The 17,322-nt window shown below is 46.5% G+C and overlaps 1 protein-coding gene and 1 non-coding gene across 7 annotated transcripts in view; one reads left to right on the top strand and one right to left on the bottom strand.

The window, feature by feature from the left end:
• The window catches only part of Pigl (phosphatidylinositol glycan anchor biosynthesis class L), a 61,105-nt gene that overhangs the window by 15,509 nt on the left and 28,274 nt on the right, over positions 1–17,322 (bottom strand). The window lies entirely within an intron of this gene.
• Positions 13,229–13,335, top strand: LOC121457231. The gene has a single exon (XR_005975723.1). It is a non-coding gene; the product is annotated as a U6 spliceosomal RNA (small nuclear RNA).

Raw genomic sequence — 17,322 nt, forward strand, 5'->3', positions numbered from 1 at the left:
CAGGAAAGTGTGCCCAAATTTCTGTGCTCAGAGTTTTCCAGGTGACTGACTGATTGCCTATGATTGGTCTCAGCCTCCATGTGACTGATATCATAGTTTCCAAAGTCTGCAGTGAAGCCAATACTATCAGCTATGGCACACACTTCCCAGAAGCCAAGGGCAAAATCAAATTCTTTACTATAGACTATCCTTGTGTCTAAGAACCTCCACAGTCCTCCTCTACCAATATGGCCCACATTGTGCCTGTCTCTCTACCTAAAGTATGTAAGTAGAAAGATATTTTTTGTGTACTTGGTATAATTCAAGTTGAAGGACAATTTATTTAAACAGACACTAATAACCCATTCCTCTCCATGCACAAGGCACTTTCTTTAAGGAATATTTAATAAGTACCAGTTGGTTAAGATGTAATTATCTGGCAATGCTAAAGGCAATTAGTTATATTGGCCTCTTGGCAAGAATTTACAAAGACAGCACCTTTATAAAACAGATCTTGCTAGACATGGTGGCACGCACCTTTAATCCCAGCACTCATGAGGGAGTGCCAGTCAGATCTCTGAGTTTGAGGCCAGCCTGGTCTACAGACCAAGTTCCAGGACAGCCAGAGATACACAGAGAAACCCTGTCTTGAAAACAAAACGAACAAAAAAGATTTTACAAGCAGGAATTGATAGCACATGCCTGGAATCTTAGCACCTGGAAGTCAGAGGAGGCAGGAGGATTTCCTGCAAATTGAAACTAACCTGCTCAACAGTGAGTTCCAGGCCGGACAGGACTACACAGCGAAAGTCCTACAGCCGGGCAGTGGTTGCACACACCTTTAATCCTAGCACTTGGGAGGCAGAGACAGGTGGATCTCTGTGAGTTTGAGGCCAGCCTGGTCAATAAGAGCTAGTTCCAGGACATGCTCCAAAGCTACAGAGAAACCCTGTCTCAAAAAACCAAAAAAGGAAAAAAGAAAAGTCAACAAAACCAAAGGTTGGTGTGGTGACTCACATCTGTAATCCTAGTACAGGAGGCTGAGACAGGAGGCTTTCTAAGAGTTTGAGCCCACCTAGGCTATGAGAGTGAGTCCCAGGGCAGCCTGGGATATAGAGTAAGACTCTGTCTCGAGGGCTGGAGAGATGGCTCAGCGGTTAAGAGCACTGACTGCTCTTCCAGAGGTCCTGAGTTCAATTCCCAGCAACCACATGGTTACTCACCACCACCTGTAATGAGATCTGGCGCCCTCTTCTGGCCTGCAAACATACATGCAGACAGAATACTGTATACATAATAAATAAATATTTAAAAAAAAAAAGACTGTCTCGAGAACAACCGCTACCACTGCCAAAAAACTAATTTGAAGGCAGAGACAGGCGGATCTCTGTGAGTTCAAGACCAGCCTGGTCTACAGAGCTAGTTCCAGGACAGGCTCCAAAGCCACAGAGAAACCCTGTCTCAAAAAACCAAAACAAAACAAAACAAAAAAACTGATTTGAGTTAAAAAGCACATGGACTGGGAAGGGATTGCAAGGCATCTCAACTGCTTTCCTCCAACTCAGTGTAAGGAAATAGAGTAAGGAAATAGAAAGTCGGGTAGAAGGGGAGAGAGAAGGAAGGGAAGGGAACAGAGAAAAATGTATAGCTCAGTAAAAGCAATTAAAAAATAAACAGAAAAAAAATCAAGCACATTAACATATACATACAAGAAACTCATGACTCCTTTCAAACCAGGGGAGTCTCCCTTTGCCTACAGTACACTTCTGATCGGTGCAAAGCCTGGGTCTCGGAATAACCTTTGCCTGATTTCTGTCTTTTGGTAGAGTAGGCGTTCTGCTTTGGTAACCGTTCCGGCAGAATGGAAACAGGTGTGTTGGAGTCAGCCTTTGGACTCTAAAGAGACAGTAGGTGAATGACCTCTGTCCAGTTTTCGTTGTACAGTCTTTCTTCCTGCTGGAGTTTATCCATGCTGATTAGGGTGACAGCAGCCATTTTGGTCTGTGGAACAATCAGGTAAGGAAAGACAGATACAAAGTAACGAGGGGACACAGAACCCAAGGGCTCTGAGGAGTCAGCCAGCACACTCTCAGCACAGTGGCGTCTGCCACAGCCAGGTCTCATATCTACAGCAGAAGCAATTCCGAACTTAGTTGATGGTGCGTGTGTGTGTGTGTGTGTGTGTGTGTGTGTGTGTGTGTGTGTGTACATATATATGTCCCCAGGTATGCACAGTGACCAGAGAAGACAATGGGAGTCCTGCTCTACTTTATTCTTTGGAGAAGGTCTCTCACCAAACCCAGAGTTAGGCTGGCAGCCAGTAAACTCCTGCCTTCACCTCCTACATTGCTAAGGTTATAGGTGTGTGCAGCCAAGCCTGCCTTTTTTACATGGATACTGGGGGGTTGAATTCAGGAAGCATTCTTACCCAATGAGCCATTTCCTAAGCTGCTGATTTAATTTTTAAAGGGTTCCACATGATCAATTATTTAGGTTGTTTCCTGTTTTTATTATTGTACCAAGGTTAGCCAGCACATACAACCAGATGTTTGTGGCTCTCCATGTTTCCCTGTGATAAAATCAGTGACGTTTGATCTCTGAGAAGGCGGCGGGAGCAGTGTGTGTAGAATGATTCTGACAGCAGCACTGTGAAGAAGAGCAGCCGGAAACTGTTGGCAGCAAGGTGGGGGAGAGGGGAGAGAGTGACAGGAGAGGGGCTGGGAGGACTGTGCGTTCTATAGGCTGACAGGAAAAACTCATAAGCATAGCATGTCTGCTCTAAAAATCTAAGGTGTGTACGCACGCACCTGTGTTTCCAGGGGCTGAACCTAATGGATGGATGTAAGGCAAGTGTTCTACTTCTGAGTGACACCTTTTTTTTTCTTTTTTCTTTTTTAATTTGGAGACAGGGTCTTACAATATATCCTAAACTGTCCTGGAACTCACTGTGTAGACCAGACTGGCCTTGAGCTCACAGAGATTACACCTGCTTCTGCCTCCCAAATGCTGGGATTAAAGGCACGGGCCACTGGATCTCTATGAGTTTGAGGCCAGTCTGGTCTACAAAGCGCGTTCCAGGACAGTCAGGGCTGTTGTACAGTGAAACCCTGTCTGGAAAAAAAAACAAAAAACAAACAAACAAAAGGTATCCACCACCATGCCTGGCCTGAGCTATACTTTGAGTCTCCAAGTTCCAAGTCTGGTTTTGTATTTATTCTATAACTCAGGCTGGCCTTGAAGTTTTCTTTCTTCTGTTTCAGCCTCTATCATAGCTGGAATTACAGATCAGATGACAGACCCAGCCCTCAGGTGCTTTTATACTTACTTATGTTTACTTTATTATCTTATAAGCACCCTGACAAGGTCAATTCTATCACTAATACAGTGATTTATTTTTATTTTACGTGAATAAGTTTTGCCTCTATGTATGTGTGCCACGTGCATGCTAGAAGAGGGTGCTTGATTGCAGGGCGTCTGGCATTACAGATAGATGGATGCCAGTAGCCACATGGGTGCTGGACACTGGGCCCAGGACCCCTTCAAACTCTGGTATTTAGAAGTGTGGCCTTGTTTGAAGGCACGTGTTACTGGGCTGGGCTTAAAGTTTGAAAGCTTCCTGCCACCCAAGTGTGCTCTCTTCTTTCTTGTCTATCAGAATGTGAGCTCTCCGCTGCTCCAGGGCCGAGCCTGCCTGCTCTTGTGCTTTCAAGCATGCTGGTGATGGACTTCTGCCCCTCTGAACTGTCCCAGATAAACCGTTCATTTCACCAGTTGCCTTGGCCATGTTTTAGCACAGCAATAGAAAAGCAAGCACCTGGGCTGGAGAGATGGCTCAGCCGTTAAGAGCACAGGCTGCTCTTCCAGAGGTCCTGAGTTCAATTCCTAGCACCCACATGGTGTCTCACAACCTAGTGTGCAGGTATACATACATAGCACTCATATATATAAAGTACAAATAAAGCTTAAAAAAAAGAGAAAAGCAAGCACTATATCCACATCCACGATTTTGCGTGTATTTTGACTTCCTCGTACCTTTCATACTTGAGCCTGTATTACAGCATCTTTAGAAAGCCTTCATACTTGCTGGTCCTCAATTCTTTCCTGTGTTGAAGCCACAAATCCTGGTTTGGCCTGAGAGAAGGTCCCTACGAGTCTAGCTGAACTCCACAGGCTGTTAAGGGTCTAAGAGTGAAGATGAGAATCCTTCCTGCAATCCCAAAAATGCTTTCAGGAAGTCCTGATTAAAAGAAAATTACTGGGGCTGGAGAGAGATGGCTCAGAGGTTAAGAGCACTGGCTGCTCTGCCAGAGGTCATGATTTCGATTCCCAACAACCACGTAGTGGCTCACAACGATCTGTAATGAGATTTGGTGCCCTCTTCTGGCCTGCAGGGATACATGCAGGCAGAACACTGTAAAGATAATAAATGTATAAATAAATATATCTTAAAGCAAATCACTGAGATGTGTAGTCATACACTCACTAAGGGAGCTGCCTGGGAACAGAACTCATTGCAAGGACTATGATTTTATCAAGGCCCAGGTGGACTTCCTCCTTAGATTGAGTCTTTTGCAGCACGTGGGGAGGCTGAGCGCCAGCCTTTCGACCCTTAGTACATATGGGGTTATGTCTCAGCATTTCCCCAGGACAGTGGGGAACCCAGCACCTTAATCTCTCACCACCGCCACTCCAGTTCCAAGGCTGCCCCTCTCCATTAGGCTAGCCAGAAGATCAGCTGTTCCTTGCTTGCCTTGGGCCTGTTTCAGCTTCACATTCAACCCTTGCTCTGCCATGGACTCTGCCTTGGCTGCCGCCCTCACTGTCCACAGCCACTGGAGCCTTGATAGTATGTGTGTTCTCAGGCATGCATCTCAATGGTACCAAATCAGGCCTTGTGTGCTCACACCCTCTCAACCTCTGCCGGGCTTCGTTCCTTCAACTATCCTAATGTAGGCGTCTGGAGACGGCTGGTGTGCTGCAGGAGTTCTGGCCTTTTGGATTTGACACCGTAAGAACTGATACGTGCTTCTGTGCTTCTGCTCCTTCACACCGCTGAGCTCACGTGGTAAGGAGGAAGTAGTGGATGAGTCCATTGGTGGACGGAGCTTCTCCTAATCACGTGGCTATTTTTGAAATTGCATTGTTAAGAAAAAGGCTTGAAAGAAATTTCTTCCAAGAAATAGTGAGATTCACAGTACACATATAAGTAAGTTTGTCTTGTCTTTGAATTTTTTGAATTTATCAATCTCTCTTCTTTCTTTTTTTTCTTTCTTTCTTTCTTTTTAGTTTTTCAAGACAGGGTTTCTCTGTAGCTTTGGAGCCTGTCCTGGAACTAGCTCTTGTAGACCAGGCTGGCCTCGAACTCACAGAGATCCGCCTGCCTCTACCTCCCGAGTGCTGGGGATTAAAGGCTTGCGCCACCACCGTCCAGCTCTTTTTTTTTTTTTTTTGGTGTAGTTTTTTTCCCAGTTTTCTCGCTGGGCAGAGGTGGCTCATGCTTTTAATCCCAGCACGTGGGAGGCAGAGATAGGTGTATCTCTGTGAGTTTGAGGTCAGTCTAGTCTACAGAGCGAGTTCCAAGACAGGCTCCCAAAGCTATACAGAAACTGTCTCAAAATAAACAAACAAACAAAATAGCGAGATAGGGTTTCTCTTTGTAGCCCTGCCTATCTTTGAACTTGCTCAAGTTGGCTACAAACTCAGATTCACCTGCCTCTGCCTCCAGGCATGCACCACCACTGCCTGGAGAATTTTTCAGTCTTTTAAAGATTACTGCTGTCAGTTCAAGATTGCACTTCTGCACCAGGAATAATGGATGGTAAGAAAGAGTACTAATTCTTACACAAAGGCTTTGCAGAAAATAGGACAGCATTCAGTCTTTGGAAACACTCCTCTCTGTTCAGTTGATAGCATCTTCTGATGGCTCCATATCCAACAATGTCTAAAAGCAGGGGGTACTAATCTTACATTATGGGCTTTGAAGTCCTAGGAAGGGAAGCTAAGAGCACTTCCAAATTGACACAAGTTCCATTTAAGAAAAAAAAATCTCTCTAATAGAAAAAAATATCACAGATTCCATAAGACTTAGTTCTCACATGTATTTTGTCCTAAAATAATCTGTCCACAAATATGAAACTATAAGTAACAAAATATTTCCCATTGTAGGGATTGATGAGAAAATGTATTCTATGGGAAAAATTAAATAGACTATTATAATAAAATATGTCCTACTTTTATTAAGCAAACAAAAGGTTACATTTTTTTCAAGATAACTATGTAACAGTCCTTGCTGTACTAGAACTCACTCTGGCCTCGAACTCTGAGATTCACCTGCCTCTACCTCGCCAGTGCTGGGATTAAAGGCATGTGCCACCACCGCCTGACAAAAGGTTACAATTTTATCCTTGTAATCAGCTCTCTTCCTTAGAAATCACAGGGATGTCATTGGGAGACAAATAGAAGCCACACTCTAAAAGCTTTTGGGCTTCACATTAAAACCATGGCAGGCATTGCCTTTCCTCTCTGACACAAGTTTTAAAAAAGGAACAGGTGATTGATTTGCCCCAGCAACAGGCAGGAGCAAACTGTTCTGTAAATGTAAATGGATGTTTGTCTATATGCACGTCTGTAAGCCACATATATGCCTGGTGACATGGAAGCTAGAAAGGGGCATTTAACCCCCTGAACTGGAGTTACAGGCCACTGTAAACCACCATGCAGGCTCTGGGAATCAAACCCAGATCCTCTGAAAGATCAGTGATGCTATTTTTTTTTTTAAAGATTTATTTATTTTATGTATGGGAATGCTCTATGTGCATGTACACCTTTATGTCAGAAGAGGGCACCAGATCCCACTAGAGATGTTCGTGAGTCGCTGGGGCGATGCTGGGAATTGAACTCAGGACCTCTGGAAGAGTAGCCAGTGCTCTTAACCACTGAGCCATCATGCAGCAGTGTTCTTGACTGCCGAGCCACCCATCCAGCCCCAGCAGACAGGAATTCTAAAGCAGTTCCCTTGTAATTTCTGGAACCCTCCAGGAAAGGGCAACAAAGGTATTGAGCTTTCAGTTCCTAAAGCTTTCCTGACTAATTGCAAGGTGCTGCCTTGTACCTTGATGTTCCAACTCAGAGACTCGCCAGCCCAGATCATCCTGGCTGCTTCCTGCAAGAGTCAGCAAAGGAAAGCGAACAATGGGCTTGACTTCCAAGGGTGTGCACAAAGGAAGTGTGAGGACGACTGAAAACATTCTTTTTCTAAAAAAAATTCTGTTGCATTTATTTACTTTGTGTGAATGCGTATGGGTGGAAGCCACAGAGAACAACAAATCTCCTGGAATGTGAGATGATTGTGAGCCACCATGTTGGTGCTGCGAATTGAAGAGCCATCTCTCCAGCCCCTTGTCCTAAAGGATTTGCTGCCATAATCCTATTTTGTTTCAGTTATATCCTGTGGCAATTGGTTAGCATTTTACAATCATCTGGACTTGTGGACACCAGAAGCCTCATTGTCAAGTCATGGCTGTACTGGCGGTGGTGTGACCATGCAGAGCCAAGCAAGATAGTGGCAATGTGCCTCGCTACCCCAAAAAAAAAATCTTTAAAAGTCTATTGAAGGGGGCTGGAGAGATGGCTGAGTAGTTAATAGATCTTTTTTTTTTTCTGTTCTTTTGGTTTTCAGCACTCATGTTAGAGGAGCTGATACCCTCGTCTGACCTCTACAGATACATGCACGAATACACACTCGTGTATACATACACAGACATTCATATATACTTTAAAAACAATTAAAAGAAAAAAGGGGGTTGCTAGCCAGGCAGTGGTGGCACACACCTTTAATCCTAGCACTCGGGAGGCAGAAGCAGGTGGATCTCTGTGAGTTTGTGGCCAGCCTGGTCTACAGAGTGAGTTCCAGGACAGCCAGGGCTACACAGAGAAACCTTGTCATAAAAGAATTGTCCTGGGGGCTGGAGAGATGGCTCAGTGGTTAAGAGCATTGCCTGCTCTTCCAAAGGTCCTGAGTTCAATTCCCGGCAACCACATGATGGCTCACAACCATCTGTAATGAGGTCTGGTGCCCTCTTCTGGCCTGCAGACATACACAAGACAGAATATTGTATATATAATAAATAAATAAATAAATAAATATTTTTTTTAAAAAAAAAGAATTGTCCTGACATAACATGGCTATTACATTTATTTATTATTTAGAGGCAGGGTCTCACTAAGTAGCTCTTGCTGATTACTCTATGTAAACAGAACTATAGAGAACGCCTGCCTCTCCTTCCTGAGTGCTGGAATTAAGGGCATGCACCACACAGCCCAACATTACGTTCTTGAACTCTCAGCAGCTGTGATTATGTGCATAAAACCTGCAGAAGATTGGGCTTTACCAGGGACTCACTGGGCCCCACCCACCCATGAGGGTCTGTACAGGGCTAATGGTTGCTGGGAGAGGAAGAGACATTTTCTTCCATGGGGTAGGCTCTGGCAAGGTGTCCACATTCCTGTAAATAACCCCTCATCCGTGCTCCTGAAAACAAACCTAAGAAAACTCATTGGGTCAAACACACACAAAAGGAAAGGAAAGAAAGAGGAGCAGTGGGAGGAGAGGGTCATGGGGCTGGTTACGATGAAGAGACACTGCATGCCCACTTGAAAATGCCAAAATGAACTCCATCATGCACAATTAATATGTGCTAATAAAAACTGAAAAGTCTTAAAGATTGTTGGAAGCTGAGTGTGCTGTGTACCCAGGAGATTGAGGCAGAAGGATTGCAAGTTTGAGGCCAGCCTGTATGAAAAGAGAGAGAAAAATGATAGTTAAGGAAAAGAGTCAATTTACAAGGAAGAAATGCAAACTGTCAAAATGGAATGTATTTTTCTGATTCTCAGAAAGAACAGAAGATGCAAGATTAAAGCAAGATGCCTGTAAGGAAGGGCATAGGGGAGTTTGAATGGATCCAGTGAGACAATTTGGGTATATGAGATTTTGTGCCCTCTGGCCCTATACTTTTGAAAAGCTATGTGAAAGACCACACAGTTAAGCAAGCAGAAATAGCAACATTGGCCAGTTTCCAAGGGGCTACAGTTCTGCCACTTCACCAGTAGGGGGCAATTTCCTTACCACCTTGAATAGTGACTTGCAAAGAACACACATTTTTGAGCTTGTTCAGAATAAAAATGAGGACACATCCAAGACAGGGGACATTAGTGTGTACCTCAGAAACAACCCCCAGTGCCTACACTTTTTCTTGTCTTCTCATAAAGAATAACTCACATGACAGAGCAACAGAAACAGGAAAAGAAATTGTATTTTCCAAACGAGTGGGAGAATCTCCAAAGAGGCTCCTAGTAGATGGTCATCTCCAGACAACCACGTCCCAGCCTCCCAGAAAGCAGGGCCTAGACTGAAGCTAAGCTCAGTGCAGTCTTCCGGAGACATGGACTATGTGCGCAGGAGCGAGCTGCCGAGGGGAGCGGAGGGCAGTTTTATTGATGTGGTCCAGTTGCGGACATGTCAGGCCTAGGACATATTTTTCTCTGTACCCGTTTGCTCTCCAGACTTCGGGGTTGAGTTCACTTGGGTGCACGGAAGCCTTCAGGCAGGAATCAGGTGGTAGAGTGGGCCTGAGGCATGAAACTGTCAGACAGGCAGTGGGTATCTGGAGCATAAGGGTGCCAGGGACCCCACGACATCAGGGCAGGACTCTGAGAACAAATTCTTCAGCATGCATTTCACTGACCTGGACCAAGCACTCACTTACACACGGGGCTAAATTCTGGGAACAAACGTGAATATAGGTCACTATTCCCTCAGAATGCTTAGGGCTGAATGCAGGTGAGATTTGGGTTCTTGTAGGATGAAGGAATTTGCCAGGGAAAGGAGAGAGGAGCTGGCCAGGAGGTCAGGAATCCTAGTTGGGGTGGCAGTGTGACTAGTTGGTGGCATGAGCAGTGACAGTGGTTGCTTAGGCTCACCAGCAGCTGGTGGAGATGAGGGCATTGAAGACCTCTGAGGAGAAAGATCCAGTATTTTTGGCAGTCATCCAATGTAACAGAGGAAGCCAAATGTGACCAGGCTTTTGGTTTGAGAAGCCTGCCAGACCCTTGGGGGTGGCGAGGGGGTGAACTCAGCACACAGTGTTAGTACCACATGAAGATGCTCCAGACTCCTCCCAGCTCCATCCTGGACTTCCGCGTTCAGTAAACAAGCCGGCCTCTGAGGCTTGCTTTTCGAATAGTAGAATATCCTCAAACTCTGACCTTCCCCACACATTCTAATGACTCAACCTTACTGGTCCCTTTTACAGTCCCCCAGCAGCACCAGGGAAACATTCTAGAAAATCTGTGGGGCAGCAGACCCCTCCAGTCACTAGATGAAAGAAGGAAGGCCCCTTCCCTCCACCACCCTCCTTCAGCGCCCTCCCCTCCGCAGAGGCGGAAGCTGCGGCGGACTCCCGCAGGGGTAGTTAACAGCTTATCTCTCGGAGAACCAAGTCCCAGTGTTGCACCCTGCACTCTGAACTCTAATACAGTTAGAAGTAGTTCACACGCCCTTATTTGGTCTTGTGGCTTGCGTCGCACGGTGCAGGCAGAATCGGCTGCCCTTCCTCCACCCACTTCAGGCACAGTTCTAAACTTAATTACTTCCTTTGTCATCTCAAGTGGGCAAAGGTCAGTAGGGTTCAGTGTAACCGCTCTGGCGGGCCCAGGGCCTGCAAGCTTGCTGGTGCCTGGCAGTTGGTCCCTCCCCACCAAGGGATCAGTCTGGGAGGCAGGGACTGTCTCATGGAGCTGAGGCCAGCTGGCAGTGTTCCTGCTGAAGCACAGGGGAACGGGGAAGTGCAAGGGGACTTGATGTATTTGAAAGCAGGGTTCAGTGGCTTCTGGTGGGGGGAAGGGTTGTCTAGAGCAGTGATTCTCAACCTGTGGGTCTTGATCCCCTTGGGAATAGAATACCAGATATCCTGCATATCAGATATTTATGACTCATAACAGTAGCAAAAACACAGTTATGAAGTAGCAACAACAGAAAATGTTATGGTTGGGGGTCGCCACAACATGAGGAGGAGCTGTAGTAAAGGGTCACAGTGTTAGGAAGCTTGAGAGCCACTCCCTAGAGGGAAACAAACACAGAGAGAAAAGAAAACAATGGAAACAAAACCAATCAGAGAAAGAAAAACATGAATTGGGAGGTGTAAGAGAGAGTTACAAAAATCACTACACTCACTTCTGAAGTCTGTCCTGATGAGGGCCTCATCTGCTAGCAATTTAGGAGCCTAGAGGATTAAATGTCCCAGGAAACTCTTTTTTTTTTAAATATTTATTTATTTATTATGTATACAGTATACAATATTCTGTCTGTATGTCTGCAGACCAGAAGAGGGCAGCAGACCTCATTACAGATGGTTGTGAGCCACCATATGGTTGCCGGGAATTGAACTCATGACCTTTGGAAGAGCAGACCAGAAGAGGGCAGCAGACCTCATTACAGATGGTTGTGAGCCACCATGTGGTTGCCGGGAATTGAACTCATGACCTTTGGAAGAGCAGGCAATGCTCTTAACCACTGCGCCATCTCTCCAGCCCCCCTAGGGAACTCTTTTATACAAGGCTTCGGTCTCCCAGACGGAATCACAACATGGCCTTTTCCTTTCTAAGATGTAAAATGGGCCAGGAAATCACAAGTGCTTGGCACCTGTGGGAAATATTCCCTTGACCTTGTCTGATGGTCACAGGGCCACATCCTTGCAGGGGTGCCGCAGCGTCTACAGGCTGATGCAGGGGGCTAATGACCACTTACCCTCTTCCAAGATAGTATAGGAGAAGGAAGGCAAGGCCTGGCAGAGAAGTGCCAATTAGTAGTTCAGCCTGGAGTGCTAGGACCGTTTCTCTCCGCTCTACATACACGCCTTACACACGCTCTACATACTACTGCCGCATGTAGACTGGAGACCCTGTGTGAGGAATCAAAGTGCCCGAACTCCCGCGGAGTCCTGCGTTTTCTTTGGCATTTTGAAAAGGGTACCCGAGGCTGCTGAGGGTTTGTACTCTACGGGAATCAGTACCCTGTGCTCCTCCATCCTTCATATTATTGCAACAAAGCTTGCAAAGCTCTTCTAGGAAATCTTGCTTCACAGTTTGCTGTTTACTGTGGTGTTGGGGTCAGGCTGCGCTCCACTCTGTGCTACTCCAGGTTGTATTAAACAGTGGTTTTTCAGGCTTTGTCTTGCCCTAAGAGACTCCAAATTACAAGTAACTTTCGAGTTGATTTTGAGGAAGGGGGAGGACTGCAGCCCCTGGGTAGCCTCAAAACCACCATCTGCCAGGTTCCACCCATCCAGCACAGACAGACAAATGACTTATCCCTGGGAGAAGTAAGGGAGCCACTTTGGAGCTGGCGGGATGGCTCTATAGTCTGGAACATTGGCTGCTCTTTCAGAGGATAAGAGAGGTGGAGTACCAGCAGTGATGTGGTTCAAAATCCTCTGTAGTTCTAGTCCCACGGGATCCCCTCTTCTGTCCTTCCCACCACTGCACACAGGTGCGCACAAACATACATGGAGGCAAAACGCCTGTACACACACACACACACACACACACACACAAAACCAAAGGAAAAAGAATCCTCACTTGTTGAGCTTTGGCAATGAGTAAAAGATGAATATTTGTTTTTAAAACGGGATGAATTGAGACAGTAGGGGCATATAGTTGTATTGAAATCATAACCAAGCCCAAGGAATTATCAAACACACCAGACTAAGGAAAAGGTAACTCCCTCACCTGGACCCTATAAAGTATCAGACACCTAACACTGTGATGCCATGGCCTTACAACAACTCGCCATCCGATACCTGGGTGTGTGTCATGCTACTGACAAGCAGAGGACCTCCTAACAACCGTCCCTGGAGCTTCAGACTGGCTGGGCCCCTTTACGGCCTGCCCACCACCTGTTTGCTGCAGGCCCCGACTTGCTGTTTCCTTCTGTGGGCCCAGGCTGGCCTTCCACAGCCGGACTCTGAAGCTTCTCTCTCCAGTCCCGGCTCCAGCAGCTCCTGCAGCAACTCCGTCCTGGCCCACCACCAGTCCAGTTCATTATCTTAGCAATGCAGACTCCCTCTCGTCCAGTTCTGAAACCTTTAGAACCCTGCTGCAGCCTCTGTAACGTGTGCTCATTCTGTAAACCACACATGTGCATGTGAGCTGTGTGATATGAGAGTTAATATTAATAATTAAGATTGGTACAGCAGTGCTCGCTTCGGCAGCACATATACTAAAATTGGAACGATACAGAGAAGATTAGCATGGCCCCTGCGCAAGGATGACACGCAAATTCGTGAAGCGTTCCATATTTTTTTATATTTATTTATTTATTATGTATACAATATTCTGTCTGTGTGTATGTCTGCAGGCCAGAAGAGGGCACCAGACTTCATTCCAGATGGTTGTGAGCCACCATGTGGTTGCTGGGAATTGAACTCAGGACCTTTGGAAGAGCAGGCAATGCTCTTAACCTCTGAGCCATCTCTCCAGCCCTGAGTTCCATATTTTTTTTTTAAAAAAATTGGTACAGCAGTGGCATGTGTTTTAATCTCAGCAGTTAGGAGACAGAGGCAGGTGGGTCTCGAGCCTGAAGCCAGCCTGGTCTACATGGTTAGTTCCAGGCCAGCAAGAGCTATACAGTGAGACTATGCTTCTATGTTTCACAAAAAAAAAAAAAAAAAAAAAAAGAAGGAAGCCAGGTGGTGTGGCACACACCTTTAATCCCAGCACTTGGGAGGCAGAAGCAGGAGAATCTCTGAAAATCTGAGAATAGCCGGGTCTACAAACTTAGTTGCAGGACAGCCAGGGCTATACAAAGAAACCTTGTCTCAAAAAACCAACAAAACAAACAAAAAACTGAATCTGCCTTGGCCAGATTATTGACGTAGGTGGGGCTATCTAACAAACTGCTGCCACTGAGGTCTTTGGCATTTGCTGCTATCTAATGGCTTCTGACATTGTGAAAAATGCCAACGTTGACTACCCGTTTCAGGCATCGCACCTTAGTGAGGTGGCTACAACAGAGAGGTCACTTCAAAGATGGGCATGCCGCTTACCTTGCCGCCCCCCAACCCCCAGGGGTGGTTTGCCAGGCGGTTGCCTGCCTGTGTTTAGCCTCTTGCTAGTCCTCCGTTTCCACAAAGAGAGTGGCAGTGATGTAACCGGACTTAAAATCTGCTTCTGTTAGAAACACTTCTCGTCTGAGCTCACAAGGTCAATAAGGCAGGTGAAGTCTGACATCTATATGTCTTCGTTTGTGTCTGATCTCTGCCCACAAATAGGCACCCTAATAACCTATGGTATGGGGGTTGGTGGTGGTGCTGGGTAGACTACTTGTACAGCAGTTACAAGGTTCTGGACTTGGCATGGCGGTGGGGTGGGGGCAAGGGAGAGGTTATGTCTAAGGATGGGTGATACAGAGTTGGTTTGCTCTAAAGTGATCACAACCTCCCAGCCCCGCTTCAAGGCTGAAGGCAAGACTGCAGTGGAAACAGAGGCTGTGCCTGTCCTCCCTCCTCCGAGGAGGGAGACCAGAGTTTCTCAGGAGTCACCAAGCACAGCTAGGATGGAGACGAGACGGTGACTAAGCAGACCACAGTCTGACCAAGACTGTTTCATTGTGTGTACCCCTCCCCTGTCCCAGAGCTCATGCCCGTGGCCCCCAAACGGAAGAGTTGCTTCATCTCCTCCATCTGCCCAGTGGGATCAGACTGAAAATTAAGTTCCTTTCTGTCACGGCTTTTCTGTTGTTAGTGGCCAGACTTAATTTGGTGGGGTCACCCAGAGTTGAAGAATACTTAGAAATGTATAGAAAACAGAAACAATAAAAACAAAAAAACCTGCTGACAGAAGGATGTGTTATCTTGTTTTGAAAGAAGAAAGGGCTTAATCTCTGCCTGCACTTAAAGTTGTGGCACTCCAGATCTGCCTTGTTCTTGCTCGTTTGTAATTTATTTAGAGAGAGGGCTCCCGTGGGCCAGTCTGACCTTGAATTTACAATGTAGGAGAGGGTGACCTTGAACTTGTGGCCCTCCTGCCGCCTCCTCCTCCTCCTCCTCCTCCTCCTCCTCCTCCTCCTCCTCCTCCCAGTTGCTGAGGGTAAGGAGCAGGCGCCTTTATGCCCTGCTGGGCACAGAACTCAGAGCCTTATGCACGCTAGGAAAGCACACTCCCAAGTAAGCCACATCCCCCAGACTAGAGTCTTCATGTAATAGAACCAAAATGACAGTCACTGTGGCAAAGAAGAGGTAGTATTTACGATTTTGAGAAGTCAAAGAAATACGACGAGGTATAAAGCCTGAGAACACGGGCCCCCGAATCCTTCCAAATTTCCCACTGTTGAGCATCAGGCAATCTGGGTGTTACCTCCTGGGATCTCCAAGAGCGCCAGAGGGAAACAGGAAAGCTTTCCATGGAGATGTACTTCCATATTTGGGCTTGACTGAGCTAGGATGTGAGAGATGGAATCAGGGAGGGAAATGGACAGAAGGACCAGCAAAGCCTTCAAATAATGAAATCCCAGACGGAGGAAGGATCGTTAGAAAAAGTGACCAAAAGGCTATGGAGGTTCGGAGGGGGATGACAGGAGCTTCTGGAATGTACATCAAACACAGCTTCATGGGCTGGAGGCACAGCTCCGTGGGAAAGTGTGTGCTGCATAGCAAGAACAAGTTCTTCATCAGCACCAAAAACAAAGGAAAAAGCCACTCCCAGTGTCGTGAAGGAAGAGGCGCCATGGCTGGAGTGGGGTGGAAAGACCTTTTAACAAGAGACTGGAATTCTAGCCGGAGAACAGCCAGAGCTAAGGGGTACAGAGGAGGGTGGGGTGGGAGACACAGCTGTTCTGAGAACAGGGGATTCCATTTGCCTGGGTAATGAGATACTTGCCATAGACAAATGGTGTACACTGAGGAATTATGGAGGGGGTGGCACAATAGGGGAGCAACCTGGAGGAATAAATTGTGGGAGGTGGAGAATATTTGGGCAACTATAATAGTCTAGCCCAAAGGCAGTATCCAGGCAAATGGAAAACAGCAAAGAGCCAGAGGCTGTCATAAAGAAGACTACTAGAGGGAGCAGCAGAATAGATCCTAGGGACCAGGGAGAAAAGGGCACCAGTGATGACTCCAGGGCTGAGGGGAGCTCGGCAGCAGATAGTTGTCTAACTAACAGACCCGAGACCCTGGACTCATCGATGGCCTGCACTCCTCTGCACTGGAAACACCACAGCCCCTTAGAACCCAGCCAGTTTAGTCACAGCCTGTTAAAACAATCTGAAGGACAACAGGAGGCAGGATCGGTGGTTCTTAGTCAACGAGACTGAACATGACCACATTTATCAAAATTAAAATAGCACATTTAGGGGCAGGGAAACGGCTCAGCAGGTGAAAGTGTTTGCTACACAAGTCTGAGACCTAAGTTCAATCCCCAAAACCCACATTGAAATGAACTAACTACCCCAGATGTGGTAGGGTGTGTCTTTAATCTACCAGGGGTCCTACAGTGAGCCAGAAGGGAGACAGGAGAATCAGCTGGAAGCTCACTGCAAGATGAACCAGCTCCTAAAAAAGCTCTACTCACCCTACATCCAAGTTGTGACACATGGGCATGCTTGTACACACATGTGCACATGCACACACACACACACACACTACACATATGCAAAATGAAAATAGCACATTAGAAATACTCTCATAAACCTAGACACCGTTTTAGGCCTATAACTCCAGCTGTGTAGGACGGTAGGGCTGAAGGACCAAAAACTCCAGACTGGCTCGGTCAATGCAGTAAGATCTTATCTCATCTCTACTAGTTGCTTTTTCTTTCAGAGAAAGGGTCATATGTGTCTCATGCTGACTTTTTTTTTTGTTTGTTTGTTTGTTTGTTTTTCGAGACAGGGTTTCTCTGCGGTTTTGGAGCCTGTCCTGGAACTAGCTCTTGTAGACCAGGCTGGTCTCGAACTCACAGAGATCCGCCTGCCTCTGCCTCCCGAGTGCTGGGATTAAAGGTGTGCGCCACCACCGCCGGCCTCACGCTGACTTTGAACTTGTAGTTATGTAGCTAAGGGTGACATTGAACTTCTGATCCTTCTGCCTCCTTTCCAGTGCTGGGATGACAGGAATGTGCCATCACACCTGGTTTTATGAGACACTTGGGACTGAAGCCAGGGCCTGCTGCATGCTAAACAAGCACTCTACCAATAGAGCTACATCTGTAGCCTGCTTTTTGGTTTGTTTGCTTGCTTTTGTTTTTTGAGACAGGTTTCTCTGTGTAATAGCTCTGGCTGTCCTGGAACTTACT

This window comes from Microtus oregoni, unplaced genomic scaffold (assembly GCF_018167655.1).
Source record: "Microtus oregoni isolate MIOR12 unplaced genomic scaffold, Mior012 000015F_ref0000493, whole genome shotgun sequence".
NCBI lineage: Eukaryota > Metazoa > Chordata > Mammalia > Rodentia > Cricetidae > Microtus > Microtus oregoni.